Consider the following 18,477-nt stretch of genomic DNA (forward strand, 5'->3'; position numbering starts at 1 on the left):
GTTTATGTTTCTTTCTAAATGCTTGGTTAAAGGTGTTTCATCCTTAAAGATGCCTTTATCATGTTATGTTCTGCCTACATTTTCCTAGTGGTAGGGCGTTTGCCTTTCACGAGGCCGACCCGTGTTCGATTCCCCTACCGCTCTCGGAGAGCCCGGCAAGCGACCGAGAGAATCACACCCGCATGGCAGAGCCTGGTAAACTACCCGTGGCATATTGGATATGCCAAAAACTGTTACAATAAGTCTCACAATGAGAGACTTTACTGGTGCCCGCTCGAACAAATCGATGAGCAATGGGATGACAGTGACCTTATCAATTCAGGTCTGATATTGAGATCTTTAATCCATTTTGATTTATTTTTATACCTGGGGTTAGACAGAGGTCAGGGTTCTTTTTTTTTTTGCAGGTACCTGTCCAGTTTTCCCAGAAACACTTGCTGAAGAGGCTTTCCTTGTTCCACTTCACATTTCTTGCTTCTTTATCAAAGATTAAGTGATCATGTGTTTGAGAGTCTGTGACAGAAAATTCAACTCTGTTCCATTGGTCTATGGGTCTGTTTCTATTCCAATACCATGCTGATTTAATCACTACCATTTTTGGCCTAACTGCTATGGCAAATACTTCTAGTATTATATTGAATAGAAGTGGTGAGAGTGCACAGCCTTGTCTTGTTCCCAATCTTAGAGGGAAGGCTTTTGGGTTTTTCTTCATTGAGAATAATGCTTGTTGTGGGCTTGTGATAGATTACTTTGACTATATTGAGGAAAGTTCCTTCGACTCCCATTTTGCTGAGAGTTTTTATCAAAAATGGGTGCTGGATCTTGTCAGCACCTTCTCTGCATTTATTGATATGATCATATGGTTTTATCTTTTCCTTTATTGATATAGGTGTATTATGTTAATTGACTTGCAAATGTTAAACCATCTTTGTATCCCCAGGATGAATCTTACTTGGTCGTGGTGTATGATCTTTTTGATCAGTCATTAGACTCAATTTGCAGAATTTTGCTGAGGATCTTTGCATCTGTATTCATCAGGTACATTGGCCTGTAATTCTGTTTATGTGGTGATTCTGTCTGCTTTTAATATTAAGGTGATATTTGCCTCATATAAACTGGAAGTTTTTCTGCTTCTTCAATTTCTTGAAAGAGTTTGAACAGGATTGGGAGTATTCTTTACAAGGTTTGGAAAAATTCACTAGTGAGTCCATCTGGGCTAGGACTTTTGGAAAATGGGGTGTTCTTACAGTAACAATGTATTATGTATGTGATTGACTAGATATTCACAGACTATTTTCCTTTATCCTATCCAGAAAAGGCCTTATCACTATTTCTTCTTGTTTAATTTTTATGGTTTTATATATACATATACATTTATATGTATAAAATTTACTATACATATATGTATACAAACATATTGTAGTTGGCTTCATTATCTCCCTTAGATTTCATCTTTTCATTTTTGTTTGTAGATTATCTCACCACTTTTTCTGGTTTTAATATTAAAAGTGTATACCAATCACACCAAATTATATAATCTTCTGCCCAAACTCCAACACTGTCCTCCACTCTTCTTCTGTCTCCAAACTCCAGTTTCAAACATCCACGTAGAAATCTAACACATCAAAAGCACAAGTTATTAATTTGTCAGGGTAAGGATTAAACCATGATGTTTTTGCAACCTTGTATGTATCTAAGATAGGTAGATAATGGCATAAACCATGGCTAATCTAAGTCTTGGCAGAACAATTTGTAATTTTCTGAAAACAGGAAAAATAGGAAAGTCATAAATTGCAGCTAGAATCCCCATTTCCCATGGGAGACATTCATGAGACAGTTTCTCATCACCTTCCAGTTTCTGATGATCTATGGAGCTAGCTCTGCCCAGTTGAGCTTCAGGCTAAAAAAATCACTTTCCTTCCATCAAGACTTGACTTCTCAGCAATAAACTTTGCCACACTAATTGTGCTATCATCCATTTTCTTCAATTTTGGTCATTGCTTGGTTAACAGGACAAGAATCTGGAAAGTGATAAGCTATAGAAATATAAAAGGGTTTTTTTAATTTATTTTTTTATTGAATCACCATGAAAAAAGTTACAAAGCTTTCAGGTTAAAATCTCAGTCATACAATGATCAAACCCCCATCCCTTCACCAGTGCACATGTTCTACTACCAAGAACCCCAGTAAGCCCCCCCTCTCATCCCCCACCTGTGTGACTAATGATCTTCACTTTATTCTCTCTATACTTTGCAAACATTCAATATTTCAACAGAGAACTCACTATTATTATTTGAAATTTTCCCCCCAAAATCAAACCTGCTCAAAAGGGATCATTTGATAGTTTGGTTTTCATTGCTGAGAATGAAGAATATATGAGTTCGCGTCTGCATGGTTTTGGATCTCTGATATTTTCGTAATTAAGTCCAGAGAGATTTCTGCCAGAAGTCGCTGAAAAAAAAGGCCAAAAGATAAAAACAGGTTGGTAGCTCAGTTCACAGTCTAGACGTGTTTCTGTAAGAAGCCGCTGGGTGCCAAAAGTGATTAGTAGGCCTCCGGGATCATAGTCCTTTAGGAGCAGAGAAGCCATTTCTGGTGCGGCCACTCTGGGTCTTGTCTGGCTAGAAATATAAGAGTTTATGTGTACTAGTAGGATCAGTTGACTCCAAGTCTTGACCTTGGCTTGGTTTGTATATCTGAGCTTAGCAATACCTACCCACCCCCAACCTTCTTCCTGCTCTATAATCTCCACAATATTCTCTATTTCAGATAAATGCAGCACCAACATTTTCATGTTTCACAAGTCAAGAAGTGTGCAGCCACCTTAGATTTTTTTCTTTCCCTTGCTGCATACATTCCTATAGACTCCCAATTCTATTGGCTCAAATAGCAAAAGGAATCCATAATCTTATGATCTTTAATCACCTCCAATACAACTATTGGACATCACCAGCTCCTCTTCAGAATTACTATATTGTTCTTATTCATGTGTTCTGTTTGGTCTCTTTCCACATAACTTTTAGTATCTTTATTTTAAATATATATGCCAAAGCCATTCTTTCACCACTCAAAAATTTTCATCCTCCTTCTCCATCACTTAAAAGTTTTCATGTGATTATTTTTGACTTCCACTGCAGGCCACCTCCCACTCCCACCCAACTCACTGTTGCACATCTTTTTATATCTCAGTTCACTAGCATGGTCCTCAAAATTTGGTCCTTCCTCAGGATTGTGGTTTTACGTTTCCTCTGCCTGCAGCATTTACCCTAATGCCTACTCAGCCCATAATACTCTCTTTATGACTCTACTGAAATTTCCATTTGCCACTGAGGTCTCTCTTAATCACTCTATGTCTAGTCCTGACCTCCACCACTTCTATTTATTTTCCTTTGCACACTATTTTAATTTGTTTTCTGCAGGATTCTCAGAACCTAAAATTGTGTCTAATACCTAGCAATATTTATTGATAATGTGATTAAACCTTTAAAATGTAAATAAATTATTCAATAAATAACACCTTTAGTAATATAGATATTTGAATTTAAATTAGTTATATTTATCTGAGCGATAGCACAGCAGGTAGGGCGTTCGCCTTGCACGCGGCTGACCTGGGTTTGAGTCCTCCGCCCCTCTCAGAGAGCCTGGCAAGCTACTGAGAGTATTTCGCCCACACAGCAGAGCCTGGCAAGTTACCTGTGGCATATTCAATATGCCAAAAACAGTAACAACAAGTCTCACATGGAGACATTACTGGTGCCCACTTAAGCAAATCAATGAGCAATGAGATGACAGTGACAGTGACTATATTTATCTGACTTTTTCCACTTTGAAAAAATAAGATCTCAGAGGTCCTCTGCAGTAATTTTTATAATGATATTTATCTCAATTAGCAGGTGGTAAGTACATGTTATAGACCACTGTTCCTTATGTTAAGAAGATCTTTATATGTAAGGTTAAACAGGGACACAAGCAATTCTATCTTTAATTAATAAGGTTTTACCATTATATATTATTTTACCAACAATATATAATGTTTTACCATCAGAGAATTAGCAATAATCTTCTTCATTGGATTAAAAAATGGTACAGGTTTTTCTCCCCAATGGTCAGCTCTGATAATATGATTGTTTCTGATTGGAGAACAAGTGAATTGTTCTAAGAGGTGAGATTAAAAAAATATATCTCCTGTGACTTTTGAGCCAGTATTGAAAGGTGGAACATAGACTTTCAGGTGAAACTAGAAGAAAAGGCACATTTTATGTCTTTCTTTCTTGAAAACATCATCTATATAGGAGTCAGAAAATATCTTCCCAGATTTAGACAATGAAAGCAAGACAAAGAGAAAAAAATGAAAAAGGAAATTCTTGAGTGATTTCATGTTTTGGTGATTTTTAAGAAAAGTAGGATTTCTAAATTGTTGTTTTGTTAAATTCACAGACATGGAGGGATAAAATCATATCAATAGACCATCTGTTGTTCACATAGCAAAAATTTCTATTGAATGATAGAATATCATCTTTCTTTTGAAAATAGTGGTTTCAATTAAGTGAGGAAAATTTTTGAAGAACTTAAGCTTCAGGAAATAGAATCTTTCTGTAGAAAATAAAAATATATCAAGAAGTTTTGTGAAATCAAGTCTTACCAAATAATTTTTTCCCTGAAACAGACGATAGTTAATCTAATTGGCTAGTAAACATATTCTTTGTTAGAAAACCTATAATGTGGTACTCTGTTTCAAAACTTTGGAAGAGAGATATAAATAATATTAAGTTAAAATTAAACAAATATAATTTTGTTTGGAAGTACATAGAAAAGTTTAAAAATGTTTGAGAAAAGAAAATATCTTTAAGTTTCTCAAAATTGTCTATAGGAAAATGGCAGCTTCAGGAAGACTGCCTACTATTGAACCACAAAATTCCAACTAAGATTAATAGATTTTGTTTTGATTTTAACTTTTCCATTTTAGTCATGACTTTCAATATTGGTAATGATAAGATTTCGCCTACGCTTCCGGGAAGGTAAGTGAACCTTGGTTCAAACTTGCACGCAGCTCCTAAGTGGCCGTTTCATTTCAGACGTTGAACTAAAAGCTCTTTCCACAGAACCGACTCCTGCAGGCAGGCTGCCAGCAATTAATGAAAGATGATCAAATAACAAAAGTGTAATACATTACCTATACCATCCGGGCACATTTGGGCTGTGCTTGCTCCGAGAGCCTCTTTCTGGGCAGCGCTGGGAGGAGCTGCTCTAGGGCCCCACTTGCCGTGTCTCCGTGTGAAGCACCCCACCTCGGTCCAGGCTAGTTCAGCTCCAAAGCTCCCTGCTGGGTGGGGGCTGCTGAGGAGCCCGGTACAGCTGCCACCCTCTGCTCATTCAGAGGATGCTGGAAGGCAGCAATCCCCAACCCCATCCTTCCCTGCCAGGCCACAAGGCTAGCCATGCTGACGTCTCCGGGCTGCCGCGGGACAGGCACACCCAGGCCAGGTCTCCTCCTCGGGGAACAGCGGGTGCTGCCCACACTGTGGCCACCTAGCAATACCAACCAATGGCAAGTGACAGAGGTTCGGAAAGAAATGACCTGGAAAAGGCTGTGTGCCGCATAACACAACACTGGCCAATGGGATGAGAGTAGAAGGATGGAGATATCTCCTGGGAAGTTTCTGTGCCACACAATATTTTTTTTTAATTCTTTTATTAATTCACCATGTGGAAAGTTACAAAGCGTTCAGGTTAAAGTCTCAGTTATACAATGATCAAACACCCATCCCTTCACCAGTGCATATATTCCACCACCAAGAGTCACGATATACTTCCCCCCTTCCCCCCACCTCCCCAGCCCCCCACCCCGCATGTGTAACTGGTAAATTTCACTTTACTTTCACTTTACTTTGATTATATTCAATATTTAAACAAAAAAAATTCACTATTATTGATTTGGAGTTTCTCCCCCCTAAAGTCGATCTGCTGAAGAGAAAGCATTTGGTAATTTGTTTTCCATTGCTGAGAATGAAGAGATATGAGGTCAGGAGGCCGCACTAGCAGAAGCATAGTTTTGGATTTCTGTATTTTAGTATTTTAGTAACTAAGTCCAGAGAAATGTCTGCCAGGAATCACAACATTGTAAGCTTGTACCTCTCAGCTACTTTATATTCCACATATGAGTGCGATCTTTCTATGTCTGTCTCTTTCTTTCTGACTCATTTCACTCAGCATGATACTTTCCATGTTGATCTACTTATATGCAAATTTCATGACTTCATGTTTTCTGACAGCTACGTAGTATTCCATTGTGTAAATATACCAGAGTTTCTTTAGTCAATCATCTGTTTTCGTATGCCATACAATATTGACCAATGGAATGTGAGCTGGAATATGGTGGCATCACCTGGGAAAGTTTGCGTGCCATGTGACCCAGTCCTGACCAATGGGATGTGAACAGTAAGATGGTGTACCCTCCTGGGAAAGTTTCTGTACCATATGACACAGTCCTGTCCAATGGGATGTGAACAGTAAGATGGTGGACCCTCCTGGGAAAGTTTCTGTACCATATGACACAGTCCTGTCCAATGGGATGTGAACAGTAAGATGGTGGACCCTCCTGGGAAAGTTTCTGTGCCATGTAACACAGGCTTGACAAATGGGGTGTTTCTGCGCCATGTGACAGTCCTGACGAACAGGATGTGAGTAAAAAGTATTGGTGCTATACCAGGTGACTCAGTCCTGCTCAGTGGGATGTGAATGGTAGTAGGAGCCCTTGTCCAGGTCTCATATGAAAACTGTGATCCGTTAGATACTAAAGGAAGTCTGAAGCTGATCTCTGGCGTATCTGACTAATAGAGGCAGCAGCAATATGGCAGCTGTGTGGAAAAGTCCAGCAATCCGAGACAGGACGCAGCCCGTCCTCGTCCCTTTCCTAGCCAAAGAGACCATGAACCCTGGCTGGCAGCTGTGCTTTGAAAGAGGCAGTGATCAGCTTGAAGTTTCCACGGTAGGGGAAGTTGGGCATAGAGTCTCTGGGGGCATTCTTTAGGTTTTGTTTTGTTTGGGGGCCACATCCCGTTGCGCTCAGGGATGGTTCCTGGAGGTGCCTGGAATTGAACCTGGGTTGCCTGTGGCTACATGTGTGGCAAACATCCTGCTGGTGAACTCTCTGGCCCTGGAGCCATTTGAGGTGTTGCAGTGGGGTTGGAGGTGGGGCTCACTTCTCTGGGTATTAGCATTGGCCCAGGGCAGAGCTGTGGTTTAAGGGATAGCGGGAGGAAGGAGAAGGACTCAAGAGCTGGGTGAATCTTGTTCAAGCCTTGGCCACCCCAGGGAACAGGTTCAGCCACCCTGTATCTTCCAGGTTCCTTCTCAGTTATCCTTCTCTGTCATGAATTTTTTATGCCTTTGCCACGTTGCCCTGGTTCTGCTCTCAGGCCTTCTTGCCTCTTGTCTGGGCTTAAAGAGCAGCTCACAGCTTGGAAACTGGCTTCACATGCTGTGGGAAAAGGCAGCTGAGATAGAGAAGGGAACACCAAGTAGAGGATGTTGGGAGGACCCATTCAGGTTGGAAGATGCAAACTGAAAGTAGACTATAGACTGAACATAATGGCCACTCAATACCTCTATTGCAAACTACAACACCCAAAAGGAGAGAAAACAAAAGGGAGTGCCCTGCCGCAGAGGCAGGGTGGGGTGGTGGGGAATGGGGGGGTGGTGAAAGGGATACTGGGATCGTTGGTGGAGGTGAATGGGCACTGGTGGAGGGATTCACTGTATGAGTGAAATGCAAACACAAAAATTCATAAGTTTGTAACTGTACCTCACAGTGATTCTCTAATAAGAAATTTTAAAAAAAGATTTCATACACGCAATGTATACATCATCTATGTGTGATGATGTATACACCCTTAACTATAGTCTGCCATCCTCAATCTATCCCCCTATCCCCACCCTGTTTTTCTAAGAAAGTGTTTTAGCTTATGTTGCCTTTAAGCAATTGATTTTGAAGATTTTTCTCTGGAAAAAGTAATAGGAAACCCTGTTGGGGATGGACTGAGCTATCAGGGCAAGCCCACATAGACTGTACAGGAACATGTTCCCCCTTCAAGCTGCCTTCAGAAAATTATTTCAGTATATTGAAAGAGGCAGTTTTTCCTTTTCTCACAAAAGCCTGGCTGGTTTTTGACATGCAGATCTCCGGTGCTAGCCAGGCCTGATTTTTGACATTGTAGATTCCAGGCTCTGGCCCAGCCTAGTCTTTGGGATGTAGATTTCAAGTGCTGCCTAGTTTGTAATTGACATGTAGATTTCCTGTGGCAGCCCAGTCTTGTCTTTGGGATGTAAATCCAAGTGCTTTTAGCCCAAGAAGGTTTCAGTTTTGGTTTTGTATCTTCTTTCCGGAGGCCTAGATTACTGGCCTGCAGATACAAGGAAATAATGCTGCCTCAATGTTCTTCCTGTAACATCTTTTGATGCCTTTGGTGACATCACTGTATTGCACCCTTTAGAGGTACCATGATCAATAAAAGGAGATTACGGGGCTATTTTTGCCAAGAGCCAGAAAGAGCTTTGGACCTCCATGAGACACATTTCTTCTGCGTTCCTTACCTCAGCGCCTCCAACCGCATGAATATTCACACAACAAGACCCTCTTCCACAAATGGTACTGAGAAAACTGGACTATGCCTTGCAAGTAAATTTTTTTAATCAATCAGTTTATTATCATCATGGATTATATTTTAAAGTGGATTTTAGATATATCGAAACCATAAAATATATAAAACATAAGTAATATATCATATGAGATATGTATCTGGAGATTCAACTAGATATCAGAGGTGTATCTGGAGAATCAACTCCATTGTCAAAGGAACCAAATGCCGAAAAAAAAAGTAGGACTATACCAATTTAAATAACTATGTAGAAAAACAAAAACAAAACAACAACCACCAAAAAAAATCACTAAAAGAAAAAGGCATATTAACAATTAGGAAAAAGCATTTGCACATTGTACATCCAACAAAGGTCTGATATATAAAGAATGTGCGCAACTTAATAACTAAAATGTAAGAAACGAAATTTAAAAACTGGAGAAGAGACCAGGAAAGGCGGCTGTGCCTAGGGAGCCTGCCTGGAGAGAATGGTCCTTTCTGCAGGCCAGATACAATCCTCTGGGTTACCACAGGCTTTCATCCCCACCATGACTGAGCTGATCTAGAAGAAACAATAGGGAGAGGTGGAGAAATATCAGCAGAACTTGAGTAAATTCATGTCGGGACGACAGAAGCTTGAGTCACACCTAATAGAAAATGATACCATGAAGGAGAAACTTGCTCTGCAGGATGGATCTGATGTAGTCTTCAAACTTCTGGGTCCCATATTGGTTAAACAGGAGCTGAGGGAAGTTCAAGCCACTTTGGGTAAAGGCTGGACTATACCCACAGCTGAAATTAAGGGATATAAATCCTAGCTCCGAGACCGAGGATGGCAATCAGAGCAGCAGTTAGACACTGGCTCTAGCTCCTGTACCAGGAGTTCCAGTGAGCCCAGACTGTAAAGGCTGGAGCTTCTGAGAAGGTCTGACCTCATGGAAAGGGAAGGAGAGGGGCGGGAATGAGGTAACTCTAGGGGCCCTAATGTTGTTAATAAAATGTGAAAAGAATCAGCTGTAAAAAGAAAAAAATGTACAAAAGACCTGAATACATTTTTTTCCAAAAATATCACACATGACCCTTGAAAAAAATGCTCATTGTCATTTTATGAGAAAAATGTTAATCAAAACTACTATGATATATCATATCACAACACTCACTTGCCTTGAGTTTAGTCAAACTAGCAGGTATGGCTCCCTAAGCTGAAAGCCAGAACTAGATCCTGAGAACTCCTGGGGATACCATACATACATCAGAAAACTGGGAACAATAAATATGCATAAGGATTCGAAGTAAAGGAAATCTGATACTCTACTGGTGGGAATTTAAATTGGTATAGCATTATACCTGGTGGAGAAAGGCATAAGATTCCTTAATTCTTTTTCAATGCAAGTACTATATGATCAGGGATGGTACTCCTATGCATTGACAAAAGACATGAAAATACTAATTCTAAAGGATTTTGTACCTTCTATTCATAACAATAATATTCTCAGTAACTAAGTCATGGAATCAGTCTAAATACCCATCAACGGATGATAGATAAGGTTATGGTATATATTTTATGGAATATTACTCTGCTTGAAAAGGTGAAAAGCTCACATTCTTGTGAGCAAAAACTGAAAGAATTTGATTGGTGTCTATTCTAAGTGAAGTAGGAAAGACAGTGTAAGGATTATCAGCTAGTGTTGCTCCTATGAGAAATATGAACAAGCAAAGTAAATAAGCTGCCAAGAAAAATCCAAAACAATTCTTTTTTTAAAATTTTTTTATTAGTGAATCACTGTGAGGTACAGTTACAAACTTATGAACTTTCATGTTTTCATTTCAGCTATACAGTGATGGTTTACATCCCTCCACCAGTGCCCATTCTCCTCCACCAATGTACCCAATATCCCTCCCACCACCACCCCCACACCAACTCCCACCAATCCACACTGCCTCTGAAGCAGGGCATTCCTTTTGGATCTCTCTTCTTTTGGGTGTTGTATTTTACAATAGAGGTATTGAGTGGCCATTATGTTCAATCTAGAGTCTACTTTCGGCACACATCTTTCAACCTGAGTGAATCCTGCCAACATCCTCTACTGGTGTTCTCTTCTCTGTCTCAGCTGCCTTTTCCCCCAGCATGTGAGGCCAGTTTCCAAGCTGTGGGGCAGACCTCCTGGTTCTTATCTATACTATTCTTGGGTGTTAGTCTCCCATTCTGTTATTTTATATTCCACAGATGAGTGCAATCTTTCTGTCTACCTCTCTCTTTCTGACTCATTTCACTTAACATGATACTTTCCATGTTGATCCAATTATATGCAAATTTCATGACTTCATCTTTTCTAACAGCTACATAGTATTCCATTGTGTAGATGTACCAAAGTTTCTTTAACCAGTCATCTGTTTTTGGACACTCTGTTTTTTTTTCCAGATTCTAACTATTGTAAACAGTGCTGCAATAAACATACAAAAGCAGATGTCATTTCTACTATACCTTTTTGCCTTTCTGGTATATATTCCCAGGAGTGGTATTGCTGGGTCAAATGGGAGCTCAATTTCTAATTTTTTGAGAATCGTCCATATTGTTTTCCAAAAAGGCTGAACCAGTAGGCATTCCCACCAGCAGTGAAGGAGAGTCCCTTTCTCCCCACATCCGTGCCAACACCAGTTGCTTTTGTTCTTTTGGAAATGGGCCAGTCTCTGTGGTATGACATGATATCTCATTGTTGTTTTGACCTGCATCTCTTTGATGATTAGTGATGTAGAGCATTTTCTCATGTGCCTCTTAGCCATTTGGATTTCTTCTTTGAGAAAGTTTCTGTTCATTTCATCACCCCATTTTTGATGGATTTGGATGTTTTCTTCTTGTGAGGTTCAACCAGTGCCTGTTCAATATAGTACTGGAAGACTTGCAATAGTGATTAGGCAAGAAAAAGATATCAAGGACATTCAGATAGGGAAGAAAGAAATCATGCTCTCACTATTCACAGATGATATGATACTATACTTAGAGAACCCTAAAACAACTACCAAGAAACTCCTAGAAACAATAGACTTGTATAGTAAAGTTGCAGGCTATAAAATTAGTACCCAAAAGTCCATGACTTTTCTATATGCAAATAATGAGAGAGAAGAAAGCGACACGAAAAAAGCAATCCCATTCACAATTGTGCCTCAAAATACCAAGTACCTCGAAATCAGCTTGACTAAGGAGGTAAAGGACTTGTATAAAGAAAACTACAAAACACTACTTCAGGAAATAAAAGAGGATATGAGGAAATGGAAAGATATCCCCTGCTCATGGATTGGGAGAATTAACATTGTCAAAATGGCAATACTTCCCAAAGCATTGTACACATTCAGTGTGATCCCTATAAGAATACCCATGACATTCTTCAAAGAAATGGAGCGAGCACTCCTGAAATTAATATGGAACAATAAGCCCCACGAATAGCTAAAGCAACTCTTGGGAAAAAGAATATGGGAGGAATCACCCTCCCCAACCTCAACTGCTACTACAAAGAGGTAATAATTAAAATATTACATCCCTTCCAAAGTGGAATTATAAAGGTCTTGAAATATGTCACAATCTGTTAAAGGTATATTGACAAATAACTTCACATGTTTCTTCTTGGCCTCTTTTATTTTATAATTTTTTCGACCACACCTCATTGAGCTCAGGGCTTATGTCTGGTACTTGGCTCAGCAATAATTCCTGGTAGGCTTGATTCCGCAAGCCCATGGTGCAAGGAATAGATCCCTAGTTTGTGCATGTAAGGACCTTACCACTGTCTCATCTCACCAACCCATTTGTTTCTTCTTTTGAAAACATATTCTCTTTTTTTCCTCATTTTATTTAAACACTATGATTTTCAAAGTTGTTCATGATTAATGTGTTGTAAGCATTCAATATTGTTATTTATTTATTTATTTTTATTAAATCATCGTGAGCTACAGTTATAAAACTTTCATGTTTGAGATTCATTCATACAATGATCAAACACCCATCCCTACATTAGTGCCCATTATTCACCAACAATGTTCCTAGTATCCTTCCCACCATCCCCACCCAATCTCACCTTCTGCCTCTTTGGCAAGCATATTCCCTCTTTCTCTCTCCTTGTGGGTGTTATGGTTTGTAATACAGGTGCTAAGAGGCCATCATGTTTGGTCCATAATCTACTTACAGCACGCATCTCCCATCCCAAGCATTCTTTTCATGTGCCTTTGGCCATTTATATTGTTTTTTTGGGGAGGCTTCTGTTTATTTCTTCTCCTCATTTTGTGATGGGGTAGGAGTTTTATATCTTGTACAATTGTACTAGTGTCTTGTATATTCTGGGTATTAACTCCTTATCTGATAGGTAAGTAAATATTCTTTCCCATTCTATGGGCTCTCTCTGTATTTTGGTCACTGTTCCTTTTGAGGTGCAGAAGCTTCTTAGTTTAAAGTAGTCTCATTTTTTATGATTTTTTTACTTGTTTTTGTGGGGGGAGGGGTCACAGCTAGCAATGCTCAGGGGTGACTCCTAGCTCTGTGCTCAGAAATTACTCTTGGTAGTGCTTGGGGAACCATATGAGATGCCAGAAATTGAACCTGGATTGGCTGCACGTAAGGCAAATGCCCTACCTTTGTATTATCACTCCAGCACCTTTTTCCACTTGCTTGGTCAGTGGTGTTTCATCCTTAAAGATGCCTTTAGTTTCAGTGTCATGGTGTGTTCTGCCTACATTTCCTTCATGCACCTTATGAATTTCGGTCTGATATTGAGGTATTTAATTCACTTTGTTCTGACTTTTTCACCTGGGGTTAGGCAGAGGTCAGTGTTCATTTTTTGCAGGAAGGTGTCCAGTTTTCTCAGCACTACTTGCTGAAGAGGTTTTCCTCGTTCTACTTCATATTTCTTGCTCCTTTATCAAAGATTAAGTGATAATATATTATCTGTGACAGAATATTCAACGCTGTTCCATTGGTCTGTGTGTCTGTTTCTATTCCATACCATGCTGATTTAATTACTACTGTTTTGCAGTACAATTTGAAGTTGGGGAAGGTGATACCATCCATCTTCTTTTCCAAAAGGATTGCTTGATCTATTTGTGGGGGTTAATTGTTCCATAGAATTTCAGTAGTGTTTTGTCTATTTCTTTGAAAAATGTAATGCATATCCTAATATGGATTTCATTAAATCTGTATAGTGGTTTGGGGAGTATTGCCATTTTTTTTCTTTTTGGGTCACACCCAGTGATGCACAGGGGTAATACTCCTGGCTCTGCACTCAGGAATCACTCCTGGCCATGCTCAGGGACCATATGGGAAGCTGAGAATGGAACCCAGGTCGGCTGCGTGCAAGGCAAACACACTACCCACTGTGCTATCGCTCCAGCCCCAGTATTGGCATTTTCATAATGTTAATCCTCTCTATCCATGAGCAGGGTATGTGTCTCCATTTCATAGTGTCCTTTTTTTCATTTCTTGAAGTAGTGTTTTGTAATTTTCCTTGTATAGGTTCTCCACCTCTATAGTTAAACTGATTCCGAGGTACTTGATTTTCTGAGGTACTATTGTGAATAGGATTGCTTTTTTAATATCACTTTTTTTCTTTCACTGTTTGTATATAGGAAATCCATGAATTTTGGGCTGGAGCAATAGCATAGCGGTTGGGTGTTCACCTTTCACGAGGCCGACCTGAGTTTGATTCCTCCACCCCTCTCGGAGAGCCTGGCAAGCTACAGAGAGTATCGAGCCCGCACAGCAGAGCCTGGCAAGCTACCTGTGCTTATTGGATATGCCAAAAACAGTAACAATAAGTCTCACAATGAGAGACTTTACTGGTGCCCGCTCTAACAAATCGATGAGCAATGGGATGACAGTGACAGTGCCTAACTGCTATGGTCAGAAATTCCAGTACTGTATTGAATAGGAGTGGCAAGAGTGGGCAACCTTGTCTTGTTACAGATCTAAAAGAGAAGGCTTTTAGTTTCTTCCCATTGAGAATGATGCTTGCTGTGGGTTTGAGATAGATGGCTTTGACCATATTGAGGAAAGTTCCTTCAATACCCATTGTGCTGAGAGTTTTCATGATAAATGGGTGCTGGGTCTTGTCAAATATTTTCTCTGCATCTATTGATATGATCATATGGTTTTTCTCTTTTCTTTTATTGATATGATGGATTATGTTGATTGACTTGTGAATGTTGAACCAACCTTGCATCCCCTAGATGAATCCTACTTTGTCATAGTGTATGATCTTTTTGATGAGCATTAGATTCTGTTTGCTAGGATTTTGTTGAGGATCTTTGCGTCTGTGTTCATCAGAAACATTGACCTGTGATTCTCTTTTTTTTTTTTTTTTTTTAGTATCTCTGTCTGTTTTTGGTATCAGGGTGATATTTGCTTCATTGAAAACTGTCTGGAAGTGTTTCTGATCTTAATTTCCTGGAAAAGCTTGAAAAGGATTGGGGTCAAGTCCTCTTTAAATATTTGGAAGAATTCACTAGTGAATCCATCTGTGCCAGGACTTTTGGTTTGGGGGAGACTTTTTATTACGTTTTAATTTCTTCATTGGTGATAGATCAGTTCAGATATTCCAGGTCCTCCTGGTTCAGCTTTAGGAGGCTATAGGAATCCAAGAATTTATCCATTTCCTCGAGGTTCTGATTTTTATTTTGAGAATTTCAAAGTAATCTCTGATAAACCTTTGAATTTCTGTAGTTTCTGCTATGCTGTCTCTTTTTTCATTTCAGATTCTGTTTACTAGGGTTTTCTCTCTCCCCTTCTTTGTGCATATTGCTAGAGGTTTATCGATGTTGTTTACTTTCTCAAAGAACCAGCACTTGGTTTCATCGATCTTTTGATTGATTTTTGGGCTTCCATCTCGTTAATTTCTTCTCTAAGTTTTATTATTTCCTTACTCCTGCCCGGGTTTAGCTCCTTTTGTTGATCATTCTCCAAGCTCTTAAGGTGTGAGGCCAGGTTACTTATGTCAGCTCACTCTTCCTTCCTGAGGAATGCTTTTTAGAGCTATGAACTTTCCTCTTAACACAGCTTTTGCTGCATCCCAATAAGTCCTGGTAACTTGTGTCTTCATTCTCGTATGTTTCCAGGAATCCTTTGATTTCCTCTTTGATTTATTTTCTAAGCCACTGGTTTTTCCATAGTGAGCTGTTTAATTTCCAGGTGTTTGATTTTATTTTCTGTTTGTGTGTGTGTGATTAACTTCTATTTCAGTGCATCATGATCTGAGAAGATTGTTGATACAATCTTTATCTTCTTAATTTTATGGAGGTATGTTTTGTGGCCCAGCATATCTATCTTGGACAATGTCCCATATATATACTAAATCCCTGTCTTCCATTTCTTTGTTCATATATGTTCCTGCTAAGCTTGTGTCTGGTAAGCTTGTGTCTGGTATGTCCCTGCTAAGCTTGTGTCTGGTAAGCTTATGTCTGGTATGTCCCTGCTAAGCTTGTGTCTGGTTGATCTATCAAGAGGTGATAAAGTGGTGTTGAAACCTCCAACTACTATTGTGTTGCTGTCAAAGTCTTTCTTCAAATCTATGAGTTTCCATTTTAAATATTTTTCTGGTTCCTCATTAGGTGCATATACCTTTAGGAATATGAATTCTTTCTAATGTACAGATCCTCTGATCATTAAGAAATGACCTTCACTATCTTTTGTAAACTGCTTCAGTCTGAAGTCTATGTGATCTAATACTAGTATGGAGTACTCCAGCTTTTTGAGGGAGTTGTTTTCCTGTAGAATTGTTTCCCATCCTTTTACTTTGAGCCTATGTTTGCTCTGACTGTTCAAATGTGGTTTTTGCAGGCAGCAGAATATTGGGTTCAATTTTCTGATCCATCTTGTTATACTTATATTTTAATTGATGCATTTAACCCATTGTCATTGAGAGAGATTATTGTTTTGGGGTTTTTCTGCCAAAGTTTGGTGAATTTGAGGGGATTATTTTGTAAAGTAGCCCATTTTGTTGTTCTTATAACCATGATTTCAAGTCTGTGAAGTTCCTGAGTTGTTGTTTGTCTGTGAAGTTGTGTGTTGTTTCTTCTATGAATGAAAGTCTAGCTGGGTATTCTTGGTAAGTCATTTATTTCATTGAGTTTTTTTCACTATATCCCACAACTCTATTTGGGTCCTGAGGGTTTTATCAGAAAAATCCGTTGTTAATCTTAAAAGGATGCTCCTTTATAAGCAATTTATTTCTTTGATCTTGCTGCTTTGGGAATTTTATCTGTCTATGGTTTTCATCATTCTGATAAGGATGTGTCTTGGAGTATTTTTATTTGGATTTCTTCAAACTGGTACCCTTCAGGCGTCTTGAATCTGGTCGTATGTGCTTTTCAGCTCTGGAAACATCTCAGCAATGATGTGTTTGACAGTTTCTTCTTCATCAGATTTTTTTTCCTCTCCCTTTGGGACTCTAATGATTCTTATGTTATTCCTCTTGGCTTCCTCCCGATTTTCTCTTGACATCTGTTGATTGATTTTTTTGAGACTCTTTTCCATTTTCTGTTCTTGTCTGGAGATTCTCTGCACCTCATATTGGAGCTCACTGATTCTGTCCTCAGCAGCTGTTACTCTGCTGCTGAGGCCTTCCACTGATTTTTTTAATTCATCTACCAGGTTTTCCAGATCCCTCATTCCTGTTTGTAATTTTCTTTGCATTTTTCTCACTTCTGCTCTCAAATCCTCATGTATTTTATTGGCAGTGCATTCTATTGTTTCTTTTAACTCCCTATGCATCCTCAGTAGTTCTCTTCTAAATTCCCTGTAAGAAAGGTTGTTTAGCTCACTATTACTGGTTAGGTCACCTGGGCTAGTTTCTTCACTAATTAAGTCTGGTGGGCTTTACCATTGCTTTACCATTGTGACCTGTGCAGTTTAGACTTTCACACTCACTGTTACTGTTGTGTTTTTAGTGTAATATTAATTGAGCTAGGGCTAATGAATTATTGACCTAATGCATTTTGGTGGTCAGGCTGCCCTAGTGAAAGTTCTACATAAGAGGCCAATTTATGGTTCTTACGGGATATCGAGGGGGAGAATAACTCACAGCCACATTAGTGGCCGCAGCTCTGGACACCACACCCAGCAGGCATCTGACCTGGATTGGAAGAGATCACGAGTCCTTGGACTTTAGGTCCTAATGGCATTGGCACCCACCTGGCTTTCTCTCCCTCCAGCATTCAATATTCTAATACCAATCCCACCTCCACTGTGGCCTTTCTTCCACCATTGTCTCCATTTTCCCAACCCCACCTCAATCCTATCCCTATTGCCAGCACAAAATAATTTATTTTGTATTGTATGTTACCTCTAAATGGCTAATGGAATTTTAAAAAACACTTTATTTATTTATTTTTTTTTTTTTTTTGCTTTTTGGGTCACACCCAGCAATGCTCAGGGGTTACTCCTGGCTTTGCACTCAGGAATTACTCCTGGCGGTGCTTGGGGGACCATATGGGATGCCAGGGATCGAACCTGGGTCGGCCGCGTGCAAGGCAAACGCCCTACCCACTGTGCTATCGCTCCGGCCCCATAAAAAAAAAAAAAACACTTTAATAAAAGAAAACTTATGAAATTTTTTTATCACATCATGGAGACATTAAGTCCTTGTCTGAGGGTTTACTAAGCTATTGTTGCCAGTTGAGTCTTTTGTGTTAATGTTTTTGTTAGTTGAGCTTAGTTGGCTTTTACATTAATTCTCACACAATCTGGTGTGTCCCTACTGGGATGTTAGTATAGTAGAGTTTAAAGATGTCAGGGCTATGTACTCCAGAAAATGCAGAATATTTAAACGGTCAGTGAGGTTACATAGGGGAGGCCATGGAACAT

At 39.4% G+C, this 18,477-nt stretch overlaps 1 pseudogene; it reads left to right on the top strand.

Annotated features, from left to right (window-relative positions):
- The first annotated feature begins 9,184 nt into the window (after window positions 1-9,184).
- On the top strand, window positions 9,185-9,567 carry LOC101557472 (prefoldin subunit 6-like; annotated as a pseudogene).
- Window positions 9,568-18,477: the final 8,910 nt, after the last annotated feature.

The sequence above is a fragment of the Sorex araneus genome, chromosome 9 (assembly GCF_027595985.1).
Source record: "Sorex araneus isolate mSorAra2 chromosome 9, mSorAra2.pri, whole genome shotgun sequence".
In the NCBI taxonomy this organism is placed as follows: Eukaryota; Metazoa; Chordata; class Mammalia; order Eulipotyphla; family Soricidae; genus Sorex; species Sorex araneus.